This window comes from Leucopleurus acutus, assembly GCF_964270905.1.
Source record: "Leucopleurus acutus genome assembly, chromosome: 12".
NCBI lineage: Eukaryota > Metazoa > Chordata > Mammalia > Artiodactyla > Delphinidae > Leucopleurus > Leucopleurus acutus.
In genome coordinates, this window is record NC_139154.1 from 52398294 (window position 1) to 52419042 (window position 20749).

Below are 20749 nucleotides of genomic sequence, written 5' to 3' on the forward strand. Positions count from 1 at the left end.
TTTTTTGACCTACTTGGATAGAAATTTATCAGTTATATTGATCTTTCACAAAATCAGTTTTGATTCCATTTATTTCTGTTTGTTTTCTGTATCACTGAGTTCCTCTCTTATCTTTGATTTCCATCTTTATACTTACGGTTACTTTGCTCTTCCTCTTCTAGTTTCTGAAACTGGAAGGTTAGATTATTAACTTGAAATCTTTTCTATTTTCTAAAAAAAAGCATTAAATTTTTCTTTAAGCACTACTTTTGCTAAATCCCATACATTTTGTTTTAATTTTCATTCAGTCCAAAATATTTTGACTCATTATTTAAAAGTATGTTTTTTAATCTTCATATATTTGAAGTTTGTTCAGACAAGTTTGTTATTAATTTTAGTTTAATTCTACTGTGATCAGAAAAAATTTTTTTGAACTTACTGCGATTTATTGAGATTTGTTTTATGGCCTAGTATATGGTACATCTTGGTGAATGTTCCATGTGAGCTTCAAAGAAAATATATCCTGCTACTGTTAGGTGGAGTGATCTATAGATGTCAGTTAGGTTAAGTTAGTTAATAGTATTGTCCAAGTCTTCTATATCCTTACTGATTTTTCTCTCAACTCATTCTATCAGTTATGAGAAAGGTGTTCTGAAGTAGTCAACTATGATTGTGGATTTATCTAGTTCCCCTTTCCAGTCTATCAGCTTGCGATTTGTGTATTTTGAAACTTTATCATTAGGTGCATCAGAGTTAAGATATTCTCATTTCCTCTTGATCAGTTAACCAGGCTGTCATAATACAATATCCTTCATTATCCATAGTAATATTTTTCGATCTGAAGTATACTTTATTTGACTAACACAGCCACTCCAACTTTGGATTACTGTTTGCATATAACTGGGTCTTGCTTTTTCATCCAGTGTGACAATATCATCTTTTAATTCTGGTGTTTAGACCATTTTCATTTAATATAATTTAATATAATTATTCATATGGTTGGGTTTAAATCTACCCTTTTCATAGTTTTTCTATTTGTCTCATGTGGTCTTTGTTCCTTTCCTCTTTTCCTAACTTCTTTTGGGTTTGCTGATGTTGGTTTTTGTTTCTTAAATAATTCAAATATTTTTAAATACCTCTTTGTTTTGTTATTTTGTCTTAGTAATTGCTAGAGTTTACAATATAGTCAATCTTCAAATAACATTACACCACTTCACACATACTGTAAGAACCTTACTAATGCATGCTTCCCATCCCCCATTTGCACACTGTGATATTATTTTTAGACATTTTACTTCTACATATGCTATCCACCCCAAATGCATTGTAAATATTTTTGCTCTATATAATAGATTATTCCATAAGATTTAACAATTAGAAAAATTAATCTTTTTTATTTACTCACATACATGTGTCCAAATATCTGGTTGTTCTTGTTTTTCTTGCTAGGAAAAGTTACTTGTCTTTTAGTATTGGTCTACTGTCAATTTATTATCTCGCCTTTTGTCTAAAAAAGTGTTTATTTCAACTTCCATTTTAGGAAGTGTTTTCTTGGGTCAAATTTGTAGGTTTAGGTTTTTTTTTAACTTTTTTTTTTTTTTTTTGCGGTACGCGGGCCTCTCACTGTTGTGGCCTCTCCTGTTGCGGAGCACAGGCTCCGGACGCGCAGGCTCAGTGGCCATGGCTCATGGGTCCAGCTGCTCCACGGCATGTGGGATCTTCCCAGACCGGGCCACGAACCCGTATGCCATGCATCGGCAGGTGGACTCTCAACCACTGCACCACCAGGGAAGCCCTAGGTTTAGTTTTTTGTTGTTGCTGTTTGTTTCAGTGCTTTAAAGGCATCCATTGTTACAGCCTGCATAGTTCCTGGTAAGTCAGTTGTCATTTTTATCTTTGTTTCTCTGTGTCTTACCATGTCTTTTTCCCCTCTGGTTTCAGATTTTCTCTCTATCAAAGGTTTTCAGCAACTTGTTTATAATACGCCTTGCTGTGGTTTCTTAGCATTTATTCTTTGTTCAATTTGCTTCTTGAATCTATATGTCCAGTTTTTATGAAATTTGGGGAAATTCTGGACATTATTTCTTCAAATACTTTTTTTGTCCCTTCCCCAACCACCCCCCTCCTTTTTTCCCCCCACTGGGATGCCAATTACACCTATATTAAACTGCTTAATACTATCCCATAGATCACTAGTGCATTGTTTATTTCCTCTTCCCCTGACTCTTTTTTTTTTCATTATGGATAATCCTGTCTTTGATTTAGTGTCTAATCTGATTATCCCATTTAGTGTATTTTTCACTTCAGCTACTATATTTTTCATTTCTAGAAGTTCCAGTTTGGTCTTTTTTATATCTCCCACTTCTACCATGCTGTTTTCTTCTGCCTTCTTGGCCACGTGGAGCATTATTTTAAAGTCTCCAGTATAAGACAACACTCAATCTGGCTAAAAGATTCCAGAGTAAGTCCTTATGATAATGAAGGCCACCAAAGGCTGGCCTTCATCCAAAGAAGGTGATATTGTGTATATGGTGGGATTGGAAGGGAGTCCTCTATTATGAGCCCCTTCTGGAAAACCAAACGATTAATTCCAACAAGTACTGCTCTCAGTTAGACCAACTGAAAGCAGCACTTGACGAAAGCATCAGAATTAGTCAACAGAAAACGCATAATCTTCCATCAGGATAATGCAAGACCACATGTTTCTTTGATGACCAGGTAAGAACTGTTACAGCTTGACTGGGAAGTTCTGATTCATCTGCCATATTCACCAGACATTGCACCTTCGGATTTCCATTTATTTTGGTCTTTATAGAATTCTCTTAATGGAAAAAAATTCAACTCCCTGGAAGACTGTAAAAGGCACCTGGAACAGTTCTTTGCTCCAAAAGATAAAAAGTTTTGGGAAGATGGAATTAGGAAGTTGCCTGGAAAATGGCAGTAGGTCGTGGAATAGTGAATACGTTGTTCAATAAAGTTCTTGCTGAAAATGAAAAATATGTCTTTTATTTTTACTTAAAAACTGAAGGAACTTTTGGCCAACCCAATAGTATACATAATGTAATGTCATATATTTATATAGTTATAATTTATATATTTAGATGTACTGTTATATATGTACTATTTAATTTAGAAAGTAAATGCATACACACACACACACACACACACACACACACACACACCCCCCTATCTATATATCTATACCTATCTATCTATTTCTCTATCTACATATATCCTTTCTAACTGCCCAGGACTCTTTTTCTCAAAAGAATGCTGTTCAAACTAAAGGGTACACCAAACATTATAACAATAGAAAAGACACTGAAAAATTTTTTTAATTACAAGAAAACATCTTGCTGCTTTATTGTGGGTAGTTTTGGTGAAAAGAAAAAAAAATGACATGCTATCAGACCCTGTCCTTGCAACACCATTCTTCATCTGGAATGCCTCTGAGCCGAGATGGACAAGGCAAGGAACATGTAGACAGGTGTGAAGAGGGTTTTCCAGGCATCATAAATAGCAGATGTAAAGCCATAGAAGTGCTGAAGCGTAATTTTGGATGGTTAAAGAAGAGGATGGAAGAGGTCATAGATGAGGTTGAAGAAGAAAGCTCTTTAAGAGCCTTATAAATGAATTTCGACTTTATCCCATGGATAATGAAATGGCATTAAAAAATTTAAACACAGAAAAAGCACAATCATATTTTCCTATTAGAGAACTCTGGTGCTGGTGTAAATGAGAGATTAGGGACAGTAGAAGACTCGAGGTGGGAAGACTAACCACAAGAGTCTTATCTATAAAATGTGGACAATGATATCTGCTTTGCCTATATCACTTAGAGTACTGTGAGATGATCAAATGAGAATATATGTGAAAGTGTTTTGAAAACATAAGTAGTAAACAAATGCTTATTATATCCAGAAGGTGAACTGTGCATAAGATCTGAGTGTTCATACTATTTCTGAAGAATCAGACAGCAATAAAGATGACAAAAGACCAAAAATTGGTAAATATTCTTCACTTTTTCAAAAGTAGTAAAAGGTGCATTTCCAGAAATTTAAGACTGGTAAAATTGACCTCAAGCCCCATTCCTACCAAGAATCATCCCTATACTTTTTAAGACATTCAGGGCCAAACACATGGGCTGGTCTAAGTTCTCCCAGCCCACTGTGAATTTAGAGGTTATAAAAGGATGCACCTTAAATGCTGTGTGCAAGGCATCCTTATGATGTTGTATAGTCCCTTCCCCTTGAGTAACTTGCTTCTACCCAACTTTGAGAGGGTGTCACTTCCATAATTAGACTACAAAAGATTCTGACTTCTGTCTTGCTAGTAGACTTTCTCCCTTGCTCTGATGAAGTTGTCATGTTTGGGAAGCCTAGATGACAAGGAACTTCTGGCCTGCGGCCAGCTACACATCTGAGGCCTTAGTCCAACAACCCCAAAAGAACTCAATCCTGCCAAAAACCACGTAAGTGAGCTTGGAAGCAGACCTTTCTTCAGTCAAGGCTTCAGATGAGACTCCAGCCCTGGCTGACACTTTGAATCCATATGAGACAGCCATGAGGCAGATGACCAACCAGCTAAGCTGTGCCCAGATTCCTAACCCACAGAAACTGTGAGATAATAAATAGGTGTAGGTTTAAACTATTACTTTTGTTGTAGTTTGCTATGCAGCAATAGGTAACCAATACATACAAGTAGGATTACCTTGGACAAACACAATGGTTGTAGAACATTCAATTGAGCCAATGTTTTTCCCCAAAAAAAGCAACTGACTATAAGCCAGAATACTCTAGCATTCTCTTGGGAAGAAAACTGTTACTGTCATGGCAACCTGATAAAGTGGCCTTATTTTAGGAGATAAAAGATGTAAACAGCCTGGCCCAGGACTTCATTATAACATCATGTTCCTATTATCAAAAGATGATAGGGCTTCCCTGGTGGCGCAGTGGTTGAGAGTCCGCCTGCCAATGCAGGGGACACAGGTTTGTGCCCCAGTCTGGGAAGATCGCACATGCCGTGGAGTGGCTGGGCCCGTGACCCACGGCCACTGAGCCTGCGCGTCCGGAGCCTGTGCTCCCCAGCAGGAGAGGCCACAACAGTGAGAGGCCGGCGTACCGCAAAAAAAAAAAAAAAAAAAAAAGATGATAAACAACCCAGAAAAGAACACTGAAGATGATTAAAAGAAAGCAGACAGTGAAGAAAGATTCAAGGACAAGAATGAATTAGGCCAGGGAAGAGTAATCTGGGTTGATAGGTAAGGAAGTTGAAAATGATTTCAAGTACATAAGGGATAAATGAATACATATGTACGGTTAGGTAAAGTTATAAAATTTCCCCCTAGAGATTTGAAAGGAAGAAAGAACAGGTTATTCTCCATAACCCAGTCAAGCTCTGTGCTTCTGGAATCTACACATCAATTCAAAACACCACAAAACAATGACATCACAAGTTTTAATATTCTGACTTGGCAAAAATATGGGAAGCAGCACTGAACAAGTACAGCCATGTGTCCCGATACTAGTCTAGAGAGTATGGGTTAGCAAATGTAGTCATGCCTATCCATAGGAGTATTAACTACTACTCTGATTACTGCTGCTATAATCTTTGGTTGTCTAGACAGCTGTAACTATCTTAGAAAACGCAACAAATACTGTATATAGATTTAATATAAATTTAAATATCAAAAGAAAATCTTCCTTATCACCTGCAAGTTAACTCTGCCAGAAAGGAAACTTGTGAATAGATGGTCATCACTCAACCCTTTACTGTGCTAGGATACCAACAGATCATTACCACATTAACCACGTAACTGCACTAAATCCCCCAGGTACCTTTAAAAGACAGCTTTTCTCAAATCAAACCACTGCATCCAGAGTCTGAAGAACCAGAACTTGTTTCACTGTTTAGGAGAGGCCTTAAGAAAAGAAAAAGAAAATATGGAAAAAAAAAACTATAGTGAAGTTGGGTTCTTTAGTTTTTTACAGTCTGATTCCAGGTAACAGTTTCATTCCAGATATGCCTCACACAGAAGACGTTAATTCTTCAGAGTTCTAAGTAGATGAACAAAGGAAAATAACTTTACAAGGTTTTTAAAAAAATTTTTTTTCTGACCAGTTACCCCTTTGGTTAAGGTCTTGATATAAAAGCGCGCCATAGGAGTGATGTCAGCGAGATGACAAAATAGGAAGCCTTCCCCCAACAAACACACCAATTCAACAATAATTCATGGATAGATTCCCTTTGTGACAAACCCTGAAACTAGTTAAGTAGAAAAAATCCAAAACATTGACAACACCAAATGCTGGAGAGGATATGAAGCAACACGAACTCTCATTCACTGCTGCTGAAAATGTGATAGCAATACTACAGTCACTCTGGAAAACGGTTTGGCAATCTCTTACAAAACTAAACGCACTCTTACCATACAATCCAGCAAGCGCACTACTTGGTACTTACCCAAATGAGCTGAAAATTTACATCCACACAAAACCTGCACAAAGATGTTTATAGTAGCATTATTCATAACTGCTGAAACTTGGAAACAACCAAGATGTCCTTCAGCTGGTGAATGGATGATCAACTGTGGTACATCCAGACAATGGAATATTAGTGCAAAAAAAGAAGTGAGTTAAAAAGCCAAAAAATGACCTGAAGGAAACTGAAATGCACATTAGTAAGTAAAAGATGCCAATCTAAAAAGGTTACAATAGCCTATGATCCCAAATATATGACATTCTGGAAAAGATAAAATTATGGAGACAGTAAAAAGAACAGTGATGGCCAGGAGTATGGAGGATGGTGGAATGAATAGGCAGGAGCATGTAAGATTTTTAGAGCAATGAAACTATTCTGTATGATACTATAAGGGTGGATACATGTCATTACACATCTGTCAAAACCCATAGACGGTACAATATGTGATGTTGTAAACTGTGGACTTTGAGTGATAATGTGTCAGTGCAGGTTCATGGATTTTAACAAATATACCACTCTGGTTCAGGCCATGATAGTGGGAATGGCTGTGTACATGTCAGGGAAGGGGATATATGTGAACTCTGTACTTTCTGCTCAGTCTTTCTGTGAACCTAAAACTGCTCTTAAGAAGTCTATTTTTAAAAAATTAAATTTCATAGGCACAGGTAGTCTGACAAAAACCTGAACTAATTTCTTAAATGTTCCAACATGTTTCCTGTCCTTCTTAAGGCTTAAGGTGATCATTGAGAAGAATCAAAAAGAGTATCTTGCAAGTTGTGAAGATAGTTATAGAAAGTGCCAAAGTGCTGATAAGTGGTCAGCTACCCACAGATATTGCCCCAAGGACAGCAGCTGTCTGTGTACATGAATTCGGATAAGTTGGTAGAAGACAAAGGTCTCTTCAGTTGATAGGCATATCTTATTCAAGGGGATCATCACATAGTATCCAAATCCTCTTTTCCTGAAAGTCTACTGTTTGTATATTGTTTAAATTTTGTTGTTATGCAGATTTTATTTTAAACAGTACTTTCTATAATGAGATTTAACCTGTAATATAGCCTCAAATTGGCTGAATATTACAAAGTTACATATCATTTTCAATTACTAGGTATATAATATAATCATAATGCTCATCAAATGCTTTTACCAAAAAAAAATATTTTTTTAAAATGTGACATTTTAAAAGAAATTTTATGAGAACCGCTAAGAAAGAAAAACTGTTTAAGAACACTGCTGTTTTAAAAGCACAGCTAACAGTTTTAAAATGACATTACTTCCCTGAGAATCACAGCTGTAGATGCCTTAATTCCTGTGCCAGATTAAAGAACATTAATTCATTACCAAAAAGTAAAACTGAAGGACTTCAATACAAACATCTCTTTTAAATTTTAATGAAGTAAAAGTTAAGATTTTTCTATATCAAAATCACTAACTGAGATTTCCCCAAATTTCACAGTGGTTCTAAGGAATTCTAATTGTTAACAAACAAAAAAAACTTTAAACTTTTGCATTTTCAAAAACTGCATTTTTATACCAGTTATCAATTTTCACTGAAATGTCTAGGAGTTTCACATACATAACCTCTAAGTATTTAAGTAATTTCAATTATGTTACATGGCCTAAAGGCTGTCCATCAAGTTAAAATCTTGACTATCCTGCTCACAGAAGTGAATTTAAGGTAAAGCAATGATTTGAAAACTTTTGAGGTGTATTCTTTCTTGCTTCCCTCCCCTCCCACACACCCACAACAGACAACACACAAAAGGGCTGTGGCATTAGGCTTCATAATGAATTCTACAATCTCACCTTGAACTGAGAGAAATTTCACTTAATCTTTGAAACTCCTCCTGGGCAGAACCTTACCTAAACCATTCTTGATGAAGCTACGTCCCCTCTTCTTCACCAAACCGTCCTATGACTGTGTGCTCTGTTATGCTCCTACAGCTGCACAAGTGTTTCCCAGGGTCTGGTCTGATTTATGACTATTTAAAACTAGCTATTGGGGGCTTCCCTGGTGGCGCAGTGGTTGAGAGTCCGCCTGCCGACGCAGGGGACACGGGTTCGTGCCCCGGTCCGGGAAGATCCCACATGCCGCGGAGCGGCTGGGCCCGTGAGCCATGGCCGCTGAGCCTGCGCGTCCGGAGCCTGTGCTCCGCAACGGGAGAGGCCACAACAGTGAGAGGCCCACGTACCGCAAAAAATAAAAATAAAAATAAAAAAATAAAACTAGCTATTGGGCTTCCCTGGTGGCGCATAGGTTGAGAGTCCGCCTGCCGATGCAGGGAACACGGGTTCGTGCCCCGGTCCGGGAAGATCCCACATGCAGCGGAGCAGCTAGGCCCGTGAGCCATGGCCACTGAGTCTGTGTGTCCGGAGCCTGTGCTCCGCAACGGGAGAGGCCACAACAGTGAGAGGCCCGCGTACAGCAAAAAAAAAAAAAAAAAAAAAAAAAAAAAAAAAACAAACAAACCAAAAAACTAGCTATTGACTGAAATAAAAACAGCTCATTATCACCCAGAACATGTTCCTAAAGATAAAATCAATCCTGACCTCTCCTCTTTACTATTCCACACATTTTTCTTAAATCTTCCTCCAAATCCTATTTCCTCAAATCACATGTGCCACTTACTCTGAACTTTTTTTCTCCTTTTTTCATGTGTGGAGTCCAAAATCAAGCATAAAACTCTTACAAATGTTTAAACGATGTGTAAGGACTCTGCAAAACACCATTAGGATGGCCATTTTTCTCCCATTGTACCTATGATGCCATATTATAAGTGGATGGCAATAAGCAAAGTTTGTATTTCCAGAAGAGTTATTTTTTCTCTTTTTGAAAACTCAATGGGAAGGCTTGCATTCCTGGGTCCCTTGAAACTGAAACAGAGAGGCAGTTCTTAGTAGACTACCACCCCCACGGCACTGCGAGGACAGCAGACTGAAACACACCCCCGTCTTTCTGGAAAAGAGGCCTATTTGCTTGTCCTGGAACTTCAGCCTGAGGGGCAGCCTTCTGGTTTGGCACACACCTGGAGACTACAGAGGTGCTCTCAGGGAACAGGATGCCATCTTTGCACTCTCCATCTGCCTCACAACAGCTCTCGGATATTTTCCAGAAAGGAGCTTATACACTCATCTGGAGCACAGATTTGTGCACCTGTTGCCTAGGGAACACCTCCAGATCGCCCAGCTCTAGTGGCCAACAGGGCTTATGCTTGCGGTCCCACTGGTCCCACTGTATAAGTTTGCATGCTTCAAAAGCTGCAGCCTAAGGGTTTGGCTCCCAATCAGCCTGAATCTAGGTGCTGACTAAGATACTTGGACAATGACAGGTCTTGACACACCCTCAACTACTGGAAATTATTAAAGATAAAACAGGCTACATGAACAATCATAAAGCCTTCAGATACAACCAACAGCTAGGGCAAGGTTGAATGATAAGTTTCATCTCCTAAACAAGGCTACCCCTTCAAGACTGGAAGAGGTGGTTTTTAATCTAATGCACAGAAACGAGCAGAGAGATGAAACTGGACCACTATCTTACACCATACACAAAAATTAACTCAAAATGCATTAAAAACTTGAATGTAAGACCTCAAACCATAAAACTCCTAGAAGAAAACATAGGTGGTAAGTTCCTTGACATCAGTCTTAGCAATGATTTTTTGGATCTGATTCCAAAAGCAAAGGCAACAAGAGCAAAAATAAACAAGTGGGACTATATCAAACTAGAAAGCTTCTGCACAGCAAAGGAAAACAACAAAATGAAAAGATAACATACTGAATGGGAGAAAATATTTGCAAACCACATATCTGATAAAGGGTTAATATCCAAAATATATAAAAAACTCGTACACCTCAATAGGAAAAAAAAATCCAATTTAAAAATGGGCAGGGAATGTGAATAGATATTTTTCCAAAGAATACATACACATGGCCAACAGGTACATGAAAAGCTGCTGAACATCACTAATCATCAGGGAGATGCAAATCAAAACCACAATGTGATATCACCTCAAACCTGTTAGAAGGGTTATTACCAAATAGACAATAAATAACAAGTGTTGGAAAGGACTTGGAGAAAAGGGAACCCATGTACACTATTGGTGGGAATGTAAATTGGTGCAGTCGCTATGGAAAACTGCATGGAGGTTCCTCAAAAAATTAAAAATAGAACTACCATATGAGCTAGCAATTTCACTTCTGGGTATTTATCTAAAGAAAATGAAAACACTAACTCAAAAAGATATATGCACCACCATGTTCACTGCAGCATTTACAGTAGCCAAGATATGAGATCAATCTAAGTGTCCATCAATGCATGGATAAAGAAACTATGGTGATCACATACCAATACACAATATTTATTATTCAGTCATTTTAAAAGTATAAAATCCTGCCATTTGCAACAACATGGATGGACCTTGAGGAGATTATTCTAAGTGAAATAAGTCAGAGAAAGACAAATACCATAAGATCTCACTTACATGTGGAATCTAAAAAAACAACAAAAACAAAACCGAGCTCACTGATACAGAAAACAGATTGGTGGTTATTAGAGGCAGGCAATGATGAGTGGGTGAAATGGGTCAAACGGTACCAACTTTCAGCTATAAAATACATAAATTATAGGGATATAATGTATAGCATGGTGACCATAGTTAATAGTACTGCATTACATATTTGAAAGTTGCTAAGAGAGTAGACCTCAAATGACCTCATCACAAGAAAAAACATTGTATAACTCTATGGTGACATGTTAACTAGACTTATTGTGGAGACCATTTTGCAATATATACTAATATACTTTATGCCAATTATGCCTCAACCCAAAAAAGAAGAAAAAAATGACATTCTTTCTTAGATAAAGGGAGAAAAAGAGACATAGGATAAAAAAATGACAAAATAGAGAAAGCTGTATCCCTTCTGATGTCATATGATGAAAGAAACTGAGATTTAAGTGTTGTTTTAGGCTTGCAAAATTTGCCCTATTACACACAAAGGAACCCCATTCAAGAAGAAACTAAAAATCCATTTTTATTAATGATTTTTGTAAGAAAACAACATATTTACATACATGTTTACAAACATTTGCATAAAATTTTTTTCCTTTCCTTTTAAAAGGTGTTGTTCATTTGGCAAAAGATTAAAACATTATTTACCACTAGCAATGAAATCCAGTAACTTTATAAATGGTTATTTCTTCCCTTCACCCTTTTCCTTATATTAAATACACTTAAAGGCTACCCAAACTAACACTAATATTTAGAAGGACAATGAACTAAAGGAGCATGACTAATGGTAAGAATGCCTGTTAGGAGATAATGCTAAATTTATGCGTGCTAATTAAGAATATGAAATACAGCAATTGCATACTTACAAGGTCCTATTTTCCTTGATGTGTTTCATTGAAGGAAGAGGGAGAAACAGTAAAGGAGTGAGGGAAAAGGGGCAAGAAAGGGGTCGTTGCTGGTGGGGTCTTTTTTGGGGGGTGGGAGGGATGGAAAGGTCCTTGGAGAGGACCACAAAAAAGCATCTGAGACCACAAGTACAGTTAGAGAACATGCCTAACACCATTCCTGCACACAAACATGGGGCTGCTGGGTATTATCTCCTGAGTTCCACTCTCCATTAAAAACCAGGACATGGAAGCAACCTAAGTATCCATCAACAGATGAATGGATAAAGAAGATGTGGCACATATATACAATGGAGTATTACTCAGCCATAAAAAGAAACGAAAGGGAGTTATCTGTAGTGAGGTGGATAGACCTAGAGACTGTCATACCAGAGTGAAGTAAGTCAGAAAAAGAAAAACAAATACCGTATGCTAACACATATATATGGAATCTAAAAAAAAAGGTCATGAAGAACCTAGGGGCAGGACAGTAATAAAGATGCAGACCTACTAGAGAATGGACTTGAGGACACAGGCAGGGGGAAGGGTAAGCTGGGACAAAGTGAGATAGTGGCATGGACATATACACACTACCAAATGTAAAACCGATAGCTAGTGGGAAGCAGCTGCATAGCACAGGGAGAACAGCTCAGTGCTTTGTGACCACCTAGAGGGGTGGGATAGGGAAGGTGGGAGACGCAACAGGGAAGAGATATGGGGATATATGTATATGTATAGCTGATTCACTGTTATAAAGCGAAAACTAACACACCACTGTAAAGCAATTATACTCCAATAAAGATGTTTTAAAAAAAATGAATTGTAGGGAAAAATGAAGAAAAAAAAAAAAAGTCAAGCCTAAGGATACAAGAGAATGAATAGATTACCTACTGCCAGAAGCCACAGGTTGTGAGCTATCTTGAAAAAGTTTCTCCCAGGTTAAAGCAGCCTCTTCAGGACTACAAAAGTAGGCTGTCGTCGTTGTTTTCAATATACAGGAAAACAAAAATACAATAAAGAGAAAAGAAGAACGGATACAGATCAGTATCTTTCTTCACATCACCATGTTTTATCTTAGAGGTAATCTTTTTTTTTTCCAACAGCTTTATTAACATTAGCAGCTTCATTCGCATACCATACAGATCATCAATTTAAATCAAACAGTTCAATGGTTTTTAGTATATTCACAGACTTAAGCAACCATCACCAAAATCAATTTTATCACCCCATAAAAGAACACCTGTGCTTTTTATTTTTTGGGGGGGTGCTGCATTGGGTCTTCATTGTTGCATGTGGGCTTTCTCTAGTTTGTCTAGTGGGGGCTACTCTTCATTGCGGTGTGTGGGCTTCTCATTGGGGTGGCTTCTTTTGTTGTGGAGCACAGGCTCTAGGTGCACAGGCTTCAGTAGTTGCAGCACGTGGGCTCAGTAGCTGTGGCTCACAGGCTCTACCGCGCAGGCTCAGTTGCTCCACGGCATGTGAGATCTTCCCAGACCAGGACTCAAACCCATGTCTCCTGCATTGGCAGGCAGATTCTTAACCACTGCACCACCAGGGAAGTGCCACCTGTGCTCTTTAGTTATAATCTCCTTCGTCTCTCTGTCTCTAAAGATTTGCCTATTCTGGACATTTAATATAAATGGAGTCATGTAATTGGTCTTTTATAATTGGCTTTTTTCACTAAGCATGTCTTCAAGGTTCATCCATGTTGTAGAGTGTATCAGTCTTTCATTCCTTTCCATTGCTATGAATATACTACATTTTATCCATTCAGCAGTTGATTTCTACTTTTTGGGTTTTATATGAGTAATACTGCTATGGACATTCATGTAAAACTTTTTGTGCAGGCACGTTTTCATTTCTCTTAGGTATGTAGGTAGGAGTAGCACTGCTGGGTCAATCATAAGATACCTCTCTGTTTAGCTTTTTAAGGGACTGCCAGACTATCTTCCAAAGGGGCTGCACCATTTTATATTCCCACCAGCAATGCACAAAGCCTCCAATTTCTCCACATCTTTGCCCACATGTTGTTATCTATCTTTTTTATTATAGCCAGCCCAGTGTGAAATAGTATCTCATTGTGGTTTTGATTTGCATTTATTTCCCTCATGTCTAATGATGGTAAGCATCTTTGCTTATTGGCCATTTGTACAACTTCCTTGGAGAAATGTCTATTCAGATCCTTTGCCCGTTTTTAAATGAGTTTCATTTTGAGTTGTGAGTTATTTATATATATATAAAATACAAGTCCCTTTCCAGATATGTGATTGCAAAATTTTCTCCGATTCTGTGGGTTCTTTTATTTTCTTGATGATGTCCTTTGATGTAAAAAAGTTTTAAATTTTGATGAAGTCCAGTTTGTCTTTTTTTTCCGTTTGTTCCATGTGGATATCTAGTTGTCCCAGCACCACTTGTTGAAAAGACTATTCTTTCCCCATTGAATTATCTTTACACTCTTGAAAATCAATTGATCATACATGAGGATTTATTTTTAGACCCTCAGTTCTATCCCATTGATCTATATGTCTATCTTCATGCCAGTACCTCCCTGTCTTGACTACTGTAGCTTTGTAGTAAGTTTTGAAATCAGGAAATGTGAGTCTTCCAGTTTTGTTCTTTTTCAAGATTGTTTTGGCTATTTTAGGTTCCTTGCCTTTCCATATAAGTTTTAGCATCAACTTGTCAAAATCTACAAAAAAGGGCAGCTGGGATTGTGATAGTGATTGTGTTGAATCTGTAGATTACTTTAGGGACTGAGGCAATGTCTTTTTAAACGTTAGGGGATAACAAGTATTATAGAATTAAACCAGTAATACTACTGTTGAATTACTTGTATCAATTAACTAAAAGTGGGGAGAGAAACAGATAAAACTTGGCATTTACTGCTTTAGTTCCCAAATACATGAAAGATAGATACTCCTAGGAACAACCAATTTAGTTTGCCTTAAAAAGGGTTTACATTTTTTAAACAATATTTTGACTATTCATATTATTTTCCATTTATTATATAAACCTCATTATCTTTATTTGAAAGACTATTATTCTTCAGTGAACATGATAAAATCCCCAAGCTCAGTAATCTCAGCATCTCTATTTTGCTACACAATCCACTGTTGCTTTCTTGAGGGTGTTCCTAGGCTGATCTGCAAATAAGTACAAAATTTGGTAAAGGTTTATTTTTTAAGAATATTAAGTGCTGCAAACTCTGTTATAAGAGAGAGAAGTATAGCTCCCTATCACAGTGCTGCTCATCTTGGGCAGAAACACTAAAATTCAGTGAAAATAACTCCACTTTCAAATATGTAGTTTTCCTTAAATTGTAGAGAAGGTACTGGCAATGTAGACTTTTTTTTTTTAAGGAGGGGAAAATAATAGGATAGAAACTAACAAGAAAAGCTAAAGATTCTAACCAGATAGCTTTTTGCCACCATGTGGTATTGAAATTACTATAAAATTTTGCTAAAAATAATTTTTATAATTCATTTTATATCAAAAGTAACTTCAATCATCTACGAGTTGGTTACAGAAACCTGAAGCTATTATAGACAGATATAACTTCAGTTAAAGAGGTAAAATTTCAATGAAAAAAAAAGGAAATGTAGTTGTACCACATAAAAGCTGTTATCGCACACTGAACGAAAGGAACAAAAGTTCAAGTAATAAACTACTAATGATTTAAATACTGTACATTTACCTAAATTTCTATTAGCTAAAAATTTTTTTAATCTTCATTTTATAAACAAGCCTAAATGAAGGTAGAAATTTAAAACAACACTAATAATGCAAAACCTCTACATTACACTTAAAATGTAAATTACAATCAAGCAATTTTGAATCCAATATCAATTCTAATGTAAATACCTGAGTGGAAACTGATATCCTTCAGATATTCAATCACAAACCTAATGCAAAACACTAGACCTAAATTTAGACCAGTTTTAGTAATAACAATTGGTTCAACTTCCCTCATTCAATAATGTAAACATTTAGTTAAAAATTATTTGTTGAGACAATAAATGTGAAGATTTTTCAAACAGCAAAAAATGTAAATCAAGCACTGCAAGGTACAATATTTTCCTAACACAAAAACAGTAAGAACCAGAAATTACAAAATTATCTGTGTCAATTATGGAGATCTACTTTTTAAATAGAAATTTTAAAATATTCTAACTATTAAAACATGCATCATTGTTTCATCCAAGTTAATTTTCTCTGACAACTGTACCAAGTAGAACTTTCAGGAACAGACTAACACTATAAGATTCATCAAATTAACAAACACTCAGAAATATAACATTGTTAAATACAAGTACTTAACATTAATGTAGGCAGGGAGCACTTTTTAAACCTTAAAAAGTCCAGGTTGTACTTGAATACTTAGTACAGAGGTATTGCATAAGTGGCCTACTGGTGATGGAAAATATGTGAACTTTTGAAAAGAGACAATTTTTCAAGCTTGTTTTACATCAAGTTATCATGAGATTGTTCACATTTAGCACAAAGAATCAGCTTCCAGTAAAGACTGTAAAAAGATATTTCACATTTTTGATCTAACATTCCTTACAGAAAATATTTAGTGTTCAGGAAATGGGACAGCCTTCTTGACACATTTTAAAAATCATCTCCGGTTCTTACTCCAAATTTTCAATCTATCATATTGAGATATTTGAAATGCCAAAAGCCTTGACTGGATTTGATAATAAATTAGTTAGTTGTTGGGAAGTAACACGTCTAAAAAATAACATGATTAATGTTTTTGAAATAACAGAACTTATATTTACAAATGAATAGTTACTTTAATAGACTACAAGCTTTTTCCAATATGCCACTGCAGAGATTCTGAGGAGACAGTTTCCACTTTAGACCAGTTTGATGTGTCCCAGGAGAAAGTCAGACTTACTCCTTTGTAACTATTTTCCCCCTAGACCATATTATCCAATTTAATCATCCAGCTGACCTTTGAACATTTCTAACAGACAAATGTAACCTCAAAGGTCAATAAACGCCCTGTCATATATTCAAAAGAACATGGCAGAATGTGAAGTTACCACAAGGCAACTGCATTGAGGGAAAATACTCTGTACACACTCTCTGGTATTTTTGCTTAAAAAAAATACAAATGTTTAAAGATGTTACTTTACAAAAAGGATAACTAATTAAAATACATTCTTTAAATGTTTTGTTTTTCCTATGGAAAAATATCTGTGCGTGCTAATCTTAGGATGGCCCTATAAATAGAACTATAAACTTGGTTAAATTCATGCATGTTCCATCGCATAAACCAAATCAATAGAGAATACATTTCAGACATACAAACACAATTTTTAGATGGAAAAAAGAAGAAGACTGATAACTAACATATACCTAAAAGGAATACAAATCTCCCACATCAATTTTTTTAAAAACATATAAAAATCATTATTTCTAGTTCAAAAAAAAGGTATCCAAGAACTACAAAAGATGTACTTACAATACACTGAATTTAACATAGCGCTTATTCAACTTTAAAACTCCATATTCTTAATCTTTAATAAATCAGAAAAAGTTTTGAGTTAACAAGGACCACAGAGCAATCTTTGGGGAAATTAGCCAGGAACTAAATTTATCCTTACAATCAATGTTCAGCAAGGCTAATCCTGGTCACGGATTGTGAATAAGCAGGTCCTGGTAAGAGATGAGAAGGCTGGATTCAAGTAGAAAATAATCTATAATGTTGGCTGAACCAAATTCCATGTTAATTCAATTTCTACCAAAATAGATAACCCAGTGTGTCCTTATAAAGCATTTGGAAAATCAGGCCATAACTTTTTTTAGAAGGACAAAAAGATATGGTAGAAAGATTTCCACATAAGATATTTACCCTGAATTTCTACTTAAGAGTTTTACCTTGAATCTTTCCTTTGTTAGGAAATGAAGCTAAGGAAATTAATTTGAACATGGATGTGATTATGAGACTAATTAAAGAATCAGAATATTAAAATACTTGTTTTAGATCTTGTTCAAAATAATTGCCTTAAAAAAAATCTTTCATATCTAACAAGAACACTAGTAATAACTTATTTCCCAAATCAAACATGTTTTAGTTTACCCCAGAAACAGACTCTGAGACAGGATTCAAAGACAAGAATCTCATTTGGGAGGTAATGTCAGAAAACATTGTTAAAGGAATGAGAAGTGAGACAGAGAAGAAGAGGAAGAAAATAAAGAATGCATATTTAACAGTCTCCTGTTGTGGGCAATGAGGTCCAGCCCCACTGGAAACTCTAGGAAACAACATGAAACACGCCTCAAAGTATTACCAGAAGGGCAAGGAAGCTGGAATAATTATTCTCCGATTCCCATCTATCACTGGCTGAGGGATGCTCCCAGAGGGTTATCTTCCTAGCACTTCCAGTCTGCCCTGTGTGCAGGTGAGAAAATCCAAGGCAGAGTCGCAGGTGCTTGCAGGACACGTTAATGCATGAACTGGAATGGTGAGAGTGTCTGCTGCAAAGTCTCACCATCAGAAATCACAAAACTTAAATTCATTTTTTGTCACAGTCGCATTACAAAGAAGAAGTGCATTTTTAACGATGCAAGCAATAGCACAGAATTTTGAGGTCTAAAAGTAAACCTCCCAGCAAAGAGAACAGAAGTCTGCAGTTATTAGGAGTATTTTAATCCACCAAAAAAAATCTATTTTTGCCTGAATTAATCAAAGTAGATGTTTACATGAATCATTCCCATTTTCACTAAAGTTGCACAAACCCATTACTATTTGAATTCAATATGATATCTCAAAGAGCCAGCACCAAAAACAAAACATAGAATAATAATATGGTATAGCATTTGTAACACACAAGACTAAAAATTATAAGAGCTGAATTCTTGCTAGCTCTTCATACTAACTAGCCATGCAAACTTATATAAGTCATGTTATTTGTATGGGCCTCGGAGTCTCTATCAGTAAAAATACAGTAACGTCTGGCCTACTTATTGTTGAGACTAAGAGAAAAGAAAAAGGTGTGAAACATATTTTTTAAATTACAATATGTTAAAAGTATAATATATTAAATAATAAGGTATTTTTATTATCATCATAAAAAGTCAAAGGTGGAAAGGCCCTTAGGAGTCATACTATTCACTTCTAACACACATTAATAAAGAGATAAACTCTGCTCTAGGAAAGACCAATGATTTGTTCCAGCAAATCAGTAGCAACTCACTGGCAAAGCTGAAAATGGATTCCAGTGCAAAGCTTCTAGCACCTCAAAACATCTTTTTACTTGAGAGTTGGCTAGACATGTCATTGGACAAACAGCTAAAATACAGTTTAATTAGCTGTTTTAAAAACTCTGTAACACTTTTAAATAACAGTAAACACCATAGGATATTATAAAATATGAGCTAAGAATATGGGCCAATGGTTTCAAATTTACCAGATCACTTATATTATCATTCATTTGGCATTACATAGAGCCTAGGAATATTAAATTCTACCATCTTTTAAAATTAATAAGGAAGCTGGTTTCCACAATCAAAAACTGAACATGGAAAAAGCCAATTAAAAATTGCTTCCAGTTAAAAGGTTTGTTTTCCTGTCCTTTAGAAAACACTTCATATAAAGATTGCCTTTTGTTCTCCTTGCTTTAAAATTCAATTCATCTAAGTTGAACCAATACCAACTGAAGTCTCTTATGTGCTAGATTTAAATGGGTAAATTTTAAATGGAAAAAAAAACTTCTTAGAAAAGAATTTCCATTTATAAAATTGTTAAAGTAAAAATATTTTATTAAATCTAGTTCAACAGTCTAGGTATTTAATTTTAAAACTCACAAAACTCAGTCTTGTCATTTATATGATGTCATTCACATGTCATTCTAATTTTCTTAGTTTTCATCTTGCTTTAATATTTTTTACTTAAATGTATATAATATCACATTCAGTAAGTAATTCAGAGAATACTGTGGTCACAAAAATTAAAATATTTTCCAAAGTTTACATTGGCAGACTTAAAGACCAGAACTAAGGTCTTACTCATAGCTGAATACACTTGGCCTTGAATAAGTTAATAACATTCTCTTTGGTTTCCTTATTAGGCTGATAGGAAAAAAATAGGACTGTATCTAGTAAAATTACAAACCTCACTTTATACAGTATGAAATATACATTTCAATATAGTGTACAATTTAAAAACCAATTGCATTATATGGCTTTCAAAATTAGGAGAACTGGCTTTAAATTTTTTCCATTATTTTTCTAGGGTGATGGCCAAAACCTTGCATTAGAATTAAATACAAACACTGTAAATGTGATAAGCCCTGGGTACAAACCACTCTGTGACCACTGGAGAACCCTTGAACAAATGACAAATCTAAAACTCTACGGTTCTTCACAGAGGACCCAAAAAACAGAACATATCAATTAACTTAGGATAGGCAAACAAACTCCATACACAACAATTACGTTACAAAGGCAGAAGTTCCAGTTACCAGCATTACTTTTACCAAATGTATATAGCATGGTCAATGTAATACTGTGACATGCCACTTGGTCATATTTACAGCATAGGAAAAGAGGAAAAGCGCAGAGAAAACTTATCTGCCAGCTGCTCTTGGTTCCCCTCCCAATATTTTGACATTAAAATAATATAATATAAAAAGAGCAAGCTCCCTCAATACCCTTTTCTGATACTGATATAGCTCTGTTTGAGATTTAGGAAAGCTAAGTCACTTTCACTAACAATTAAGTAACAATCATCAATTTATAATCTCTGTTGAAAGTTAGTGTTAAATGATCAAAATCAGTTTTTATTTAAAAATGATTTCCCTTAACAGTTTTATACAAATGAAATAAGTTCCATTTTATTTATACTAATTCCATTAGCTTTTTTCCAGCTTGGTGATCCATAATTTC